Source organism: Mesoplodon bidens (genome assembly GCF_964165515.1).
Source record: "Mesoplodon bidens genome assembly, chromosome: 3".
NCBI lineage: Eukaryota > Metazoa > Chordata > Mammalia > Artiodactyla > Ziphiidae > Mesoplodon > Mesoplodon bidens.
This window is the reverse complement of record NC_138178.1, coordinates 145,498,291-145,505,536: the sequence shown is the minus strand read 5'-3', so window position 1 is coordinate 145,505,536 and position 7,246 is coordinate 145,498,291. Positions and strand designations below refer to the sequence as shown.

The window sequence follows — 7,246 nt, the reverse complement described above, 5'->3', positions numbered from 1 at the left end:
GCGGGGGCGGGGTCAGGACGGCAAACCGTTTTATTGCTTAACTCAGCGGTTGGTAGCTGCGAGCGGAGATGGGCTTGCGTCTGCGTCCTGCCTCTCCGACCCCCGCTCATTGCCGGGAGATCGCGAATTTGGGCAACTTGATCTGAGTCGAGGGGCTCTAGGGCAAGGCATTGTCTCCGGGGATATTTGGGGTCAGTCACTGGGGCTCCATGCTTAGCCAGCGAGGCGCGTCCCAGGCTCCGCGTGCGAGGGCGCGCTCCGCCACCGGAGCTGGGCTCGGAGCTGGCGATGGGACCCGGGCACAGTGGCCGGTGGCAGGAAGAGTTCACAACCCACTCTTGGGGGGGTGAGGGCGCCCCAACCCTGTCCCTGCTTCCTGCCTGCGCGGTGAGCTCCTGCCCCAGGCGGCCACGTACCCTGAACACCCCCCTCCCCCTCCCCCGCTCCCATCCGGTCCCTCCTTACCCCCCAACCCCCCACCTCCACCCCTCTGCTGATCTGGGAATGGGGGGGGGACAGGATGGCGCGTCCCTCTGGATAGTGCGGTTAGGGCTGGGCTTGAGGGAGAAAGCTCATGTCCAAAAATGGTAACATTCATTCCCTTTTTTAAACTTAAAAGGGGGGGGAGTTTAGGGAGCCGACTGAAGTTTTTTTTCAGCCAAAGGCATCCTGTATTAGCTCACTCAGGAATCCTAAGCCCTGAAACGGCGCCCTTTTACTCACTTCATCAGACAAGAAGAGGTAATTTAAAACACGCGCACAAAGGGCTTCCCGAAGCCGGGCGACCTGAGCTCCAGGGTCTTGGCTTCTCCTGGACCCAGCCCTCTGTGGCCGCATCCGAGGGTTCCCGGGCTTCGAGCTGACTTCTTTGCCATGTGGCAGTTGCTTAAACACCCCTCCCCCTCTTCCTGTCGGCCCCTCTGGGAGAGCTGGGGGAGAGGTGAGTCCTCTCTCACCCGGTTTATCTCCTGGGTCAGTTGGGCTGTTGGTGAAATTGAGAAGGGAGTGATTTGGAGATTCCTATGCGGGAAAGGGTGGGGCTCTTCCCCCCCCCCCCCGACCAAGGTGCAGCTTTCTTGAGAATAGATTTTAAATTGGACGTGAGGGGTGGAATTAGGGATTAGGGTGTGGTGGATATCTTGGGATCTTACATGGGCAGTAGAAGTGGAAAAATTCCTGTTTGCCTAACACCTACTGTATGCCTGGTGGGGCAGGAGTGACAGGACTGCCCAAGAATTAGGAATTAGGTCCTTTTAAGGACTGTGGGACTAAGCACTGGGCACTGGACCTGCACGCAGTGCTCATTATTATCAAATGAATGAATGAATATATTAAAGGTAGTTGAGGAGAAAAATTATGTAGTCTCTTTCTCTCCACACACACACACACACACACACACACCCGCACTCACACTCAAAAACCCTGACCTGGGTGGTAGTGGGTGTGCACCAGGCTTTTGGGCAGCCAGGTGGGAACAGGGTCACCTGGGAAACTTCGTTATCTAGGGACAAACTCAACAGTTCCAAGAGCTGGCATTGGCTGATGTGTGCCGGGCACTCTTCTAATCATATATACTGTTTCAGTTGTTACTGCCAACAGCTCTGTGAGCTGGGCACACGTGAGGATGAAGAAATAAGGGGCAGAGGGGGAAGTAACCAGCCCAGCGTCCTGATGGGTGCACGGTGGGGCTGGGATGCAACCGTGTTCTGGGCAGGCGGCTTCCCCTCACTTGTTCCTTGTTGGTGAGAGAGGCCGGAAAGCTGGGTCTGGCATCCAGCCCCGCGAAGATCTCGGACCAAGAAGAGCCAACACCTGCTTTGGTGGGGTTGATGGAGAGGGGTACACGGCACAAGCTCTGGGCCTGATTGGGAAAATCTGGTCCAAGGTTTGTTTTTTTCCTGCCATTAATTCTGTTACCTCTCAGTTTCTGCACATTTCCCCTAGTTCTCAGAGGGCTGGTGGGGCTATAAAGTGGTACAACAAGTGGAGGATCAGACTTAAAGTAACTTGGTGCTTTTGACACCCTCCCTGCTGACCATGGGAGGTGAGGGTTGAGTGGGACCAGATTTAACGAGTGGACAGAGGCCGACCATTCCAGATGCAGGCTGGAGAGTGAGTCTGGGGGTGAGGGCGGGGAGGAGGAAGACACAGTACCGTGGGATACAAAGGCCACTGGGTGGGAGGCTGAAGACCCTGTTTTTAGCCCTGGTACAATCAGTGCTATGTGTGAGACTTCGGGCAAGTCATTTCACTTCTCTGAGCTGTTATTAGAAACTTCAGCACATACTTTTGGAGCACCTACTCTGAGCCAGGCCCAGTTCCAGGTGCTGAGGGTAGAGCAGTGAAGTAGACAGGTGAGGTCCCTGCCCTTGTGGCCCTTCCATTCTGTTTCCTCCTCTGGCTGCGTGCCTGCCCTGCCCACCCCTCGGGGCTCTTAACAGGCATCAGATTAAATGACTTCTTGGGCAAACGGTAAGGCTGATGCAGATTCAGGTAGAAGTTCATTCAGGCAGCAGGCATGACTCAAGAACCTGCCTCAGGTTGGCCACGGCTTGTCCCTTCAAAGAATGTTTCAGTGCAGAGTTCATCATGCTGGACTCCCTGCCTCCAGACACAAAATGCAGTGGATTGGGGAAGTTTACCGGCTTTCACAGTCTTTCTGATCTTGGAAGCTGAGCACCAAAGTCACCTTTTCTAGGGGTGAGCGGGGGCTACTCTGTTGCTGTGCGCGGGCTTCTCATTGCAGTGGCTTCTCTTGTTGTGGAGCACAGGCTCTAGGTGCCTGGGCTTCAGTAGTTGTGGCTCGCGGGCTCTAGAGCGCAGGCTCAGTAGTTGTGGCGTACGGGCTTAGTTGCTCTGTGGCATGTGGGACCTTCCCGGACCAGGGCTCGAACCCGTGGTCCCCTGCATTGGCAGGCGGATTCTTAACCACTGCGTCACCAGGGAAGTCCCCCTGCTGTTCAGTTTTATTCTCTCTCTTCCCTCTTAAATCCTGGAGGCTCTGGTTTAATGTGTATTCCCACAGGTGCCAACCTGTTGTTTTTTTTTTTAATAAATTTATTTATTTATTGCTGTGTTGGGTCTTCGCCTCTGTGCGAGGGCTTTCTCCAGCTGTGGCAAGCGGGGGCCACTCTTCATCGCGGTGCGCGGGCCCCTCACCGTCACGGCCTCTCTTGTTGCGGAGCACAGGCTCCAGACGCGCAGGCTCAGTAGTTGTGGCTCACTGGGCCCAGCCGCTCCGCGGCATGTGGGATCCTCCCAGACCAGGGCTCGAACCCGTGTCCCCTGCACCGGCAGGCAGATTCTCAACCATTGCGCCACCGGGAAGCCCCTGTTTTTTTTTTTTTTTTTTTTTTTTTTAACATGTAGGACCTTAATTAATATTTGTTGAGCTGATGGAAGTTCAAACAGAGAGGCAGCCCTGGCAGGTGAAAGAAGGTGGTTGTTAATAGGCCCAGATGTTGATTCTGTACCCACGTCAAGCCAGGTTGTCAGGGGATGTGGCAGGAAGAGAGGCCACATTGTTTACACTTGCTTCTGGACTGTGAGACCATCATCACAGGAGCTACCAAGGCCACCGATCAAGGTGGAGGACTGAAAAGAGGGGAGGGCCTGCTGTGGGTGAGTTTACCTGGGGAGGAGTGGGACGTCTGCTTACCCTGAAGGCAGGAGGTTAGGACTTCTAAAGCCAGAGTGATGCCTGGTGGAGATAAAGCCTAAGAGAGGAGAGAATTGGCCATCGTCTCCATCCTCATACCCCCAGTGTTCTTCACTCCTTCCTGCTTCACTCCGTGCCAGTGTCCATGGGGGCAGGGACCCAGCCTGTCTTGTGCTCTGCCTGGCGGAGAGTCAGGCCTGTTGTACATGGTCCAGAAATGATGCGAATAACTGGATAAATGGCATCATGCATGGCTCCCAACTCCGGGCCAGGGGGGTGGAGATTGGGATGAAATGCTTTACATTCCAGATAAAACACCCCATCCTGGGGCTGGACCCCGGCTCCAACCTCTACAGGTGGACATGCTCTGGGCACACTGGGTTCAAGTCTTGGCCCCTCCACTGACGAGTGGTGTGATCCTGGGTGAATCACTTACCTGCTCTGTGCCTCTTGATGCCAAGGGGGAAATGGGGATAATAATTGTTCCCACTTGAAATAGCTGCGTAAAGGTTTAAACCAAGTAATGTATGTAGGGAATTTAGCATAGCACCTAGCATATAGTGAGTACTCAATAAATGTTAACTATTTTGAGGAACCAGATTTGCTATGGCCTTTACCCATGATGCTCTGAGATAAGATGTAGTATATAAACCCATTTCAGAAGGAGACCAGGTTGACTAGAAGGGTGTGGGAGTTGTGTTGTCCTTGACCTTTGACCCCGAAGTCAGCTCTGGCTCATTCAGTGTCACCTGACCTCTCCAGTTGCTCAGTACCTTTACCTATAGAATGGTATAGAATCCCTTGCCTACCCTTTCCCTACTTCCCTGGGTATCCAGGATGAAGAGATGAATGCTGAAGTGCTTAAAAACTTTGTCAGCTGGTTGTAATACAGGTAAAATGACCTCAGAGAATGGATTTCCTCTAAAAGAGCCAATTCTAGAATGTCTTCAGCCCCCTCTGATAATTAGCTGAGGCCACTCTTTGGGTCCGGCCCACACCCCCAGCTGCTTACCCAGCCCTGCTTTGCTCCAGGACCGGTTACAGCTGCTTCCTCTCTGAAACCTGTCCCACATGGGTGCGCTGAGCACAGGTGCCCCACTGGTTGGTGAAGTGATTGACAAAGCCCGAAAGAGAGATAGAAGAGATGGACGAGGCCTGGAGCATCAGGGCTGTGGGTGGAGGCTGCCACCTTCCCTGCCCTGGACAGATAGATGTGAGAGTGCCCGGAGCACAGGGCGAACCAGACTTTCCAGTTCTGAGGAATGTTGAGACGTTGAGGGCCTGCTGGTCACTCGAGATGGGCTTGTAGGATCCAGCCTTTTCAAAGGGAAAAGGAGGAAACTCATTTCCTGAAGTCTGACTTCTAGAGGAAGGCTGCCAAGGCTGTGCTCAATGGGATGGGGCTGGGAGAGGCCCTCACCGCTGGGACCTTCCTTGTGGGGCGATTCTGTGTGAGGAGGTCAAACCAAATGGGCGACCTGTCGTTTGGGATTTGTGGTTGGGATTTGGGCCTCCTTTTTCCAGCTTCTCGAGGAAGTCCTGAGGCTGGGCGCCTGGCCAGTGGCCACAAACCACAAACCTGGCTGGAGGACTTGTCACATGAGACCTGGTGCCTCCTGCCCTGCCAGGGTAGGGCGGCCTGAGACAGGACCCAGCCACAGACCTGCTACTGTGTGTCTCTAGGGAAGAGCCGTGTCTCTGCTCCTTACCTTCTAGCCCCTTCACAGTGTGAGAACATGGACCATTTCTCCTTGTGGAGTCAATCAGTGAGCGCTGATCAAACCCCTGTTAGGTATCAGATGCCCCACCCATGTGGGGTTGTGGAAATGACAGTTTAGGTGCAGAGGGAACCAGAAAGACAGAAAATCCCACCAGGCCACGCCAGTCACGGCTGGGGGCGTGGCATTGGCCACTGTAGAGCAGGAGCCACCACTGCTGCCTGAGGTGACAGGGAAGGTCTTGCTGGGAAGCCTCCCCTTGGGTGTGTGTGTGTGTGTGTGTGTGTGTGTGTACAGAAGGGTAGGACAGTAGGGGAGAGGGAGACGGCTGGAAGGAGCCCAGGCAGCAGTGAGTAGTCCTGCAGGCCGGGAACACCCTGCCGTTGTTTTCCCTTGTTGTCCTCCTCCCCCCATTCTCTCTGCGCCTCCCGGAGCTGACCTGTCGCCTTCCCGAGAGGCCAGGCTGTTTGTACGGCTCACAGGTTGGGCTCTGGAGCCCCCCACCTCTGCGCAGGTGTGGTGTTAGTTGGGACCAACGCCACCCGAGCTGCCCCCATGTGCGACCCGCCCAAGGTTCTCCTGGGACCTGGTGTGCGTGCGGCCCAGGGCTATGGTGTCAGGGAGGCTTCCCAGGGCCCTGTTTTTATCCCCTCGGAGTGTGGTCAGTGGGCCCACATCACTGCAGGAAGGGCCCCAGGAGCTGGGCTGAGTTACTCACCTGGGGTGCTGGAAGCCCAGTCCAGTCTGGAGCTCCCCAGAGGAGTCTCGGCTAAGAGGCGGCAGGCAGAGGAACCCCCGTAGCCTGGTTCCTTAGTCCTGGTCAGACGGGGTCACCCTGCTGGGACTCGGGTGCTGTCTCCATCGGCCAAGGCGGGGTCCTGCTAAGTTCTAATTGCCCAAAGTGGCCGACGCCAGGCACCTGGGGAGTGGCGGGGGCAGGAGACCCTCAGAGCCACGCTGGGAGCCCACCTTCCTCTTAACACACGGCCAAGATTGCTCGCTGGTTCTCAGGCCGAGCATCAGGCCCTAGAATCCTCCCGTCTCAGCGGGTAGAGGGTCACGGCGTGGAGAGGGCTGGTCAAGCACTCTCCTGCTTGTCTTTCCTGTTCTTCCTTCACCCCCCATCACATCCTGGCTGGGGATTACCTGGCAGGATCTTGTTGTGCAGGGTAGTGAGTCCTGGGTAGTGACCCTTTGGCCTCAAAGCCACGCGGGCAACACTCACGACCCCCACCTGCCCCCGCCTCGTGCCCTGTTCAGCCGCCCCAAATGGTGCAAGGCCTTCGTCCAGCTCCAGCCTCTCCCAGACAAATGAGCAGAAAGTGGCCGTCCCGGCAGCCCGAGAGCAGAGCCAGGAACAGGACTGGATTTTTTTCTTTCTTTTTTAAGTTGAAGAAATTCTTTTTCTCATAATGATCACAGTAGCTCACGCTTTCGGACCATGTGCTAAGTATCCGGCCCTGTGCTAAGGACTCTACGTGCTTTAACACATCTAATCCTGTGAGGTGGATACTGTTACCCTGTTTTACAGATGACAGAACTGCCCTGGAGCAGCCGCATGACTTTTCCAAGATCCTGCAGCGAGCGAGAGGTGGAGCAGGGGTCCGTAGCCGGGCAGTGTGGTTCCCGATTTGCCTGCTCAGACTGTGCTCTCCTGCTTATAAAGCAAATGCTTGCGAATCTAGGAACAATTTAACCAAAGCCAAACATATACAAAACAAAACCCAGTGATGAAAACGTTCTGGAATTAGATAGCAGTGGTGGTTGCAGAGCCTTGTGAATACACTAAAAACCGCTGAACTGTAGGCTTTAAACGGGTGACTTTGATGGTATAAGAATTATATCTCAATTTTTAAAAACCCTCAGAAAA

At 54.9% G+C, this 7,246-nt stretch overlaps 1 protein-coding gene across 3 annotated transcripts in view; it reads left to right on the top strand.

The window, feature by feature from the left end:
* The window catches only part of ACTN1 (actinin alpha 1), a 98,783-nt gene that overhangs the window by 1,035 nt on the left and 90,502 nt on the right, over positions 1 to 7,246 (top strand). The window lies entirely within an intron of this gene.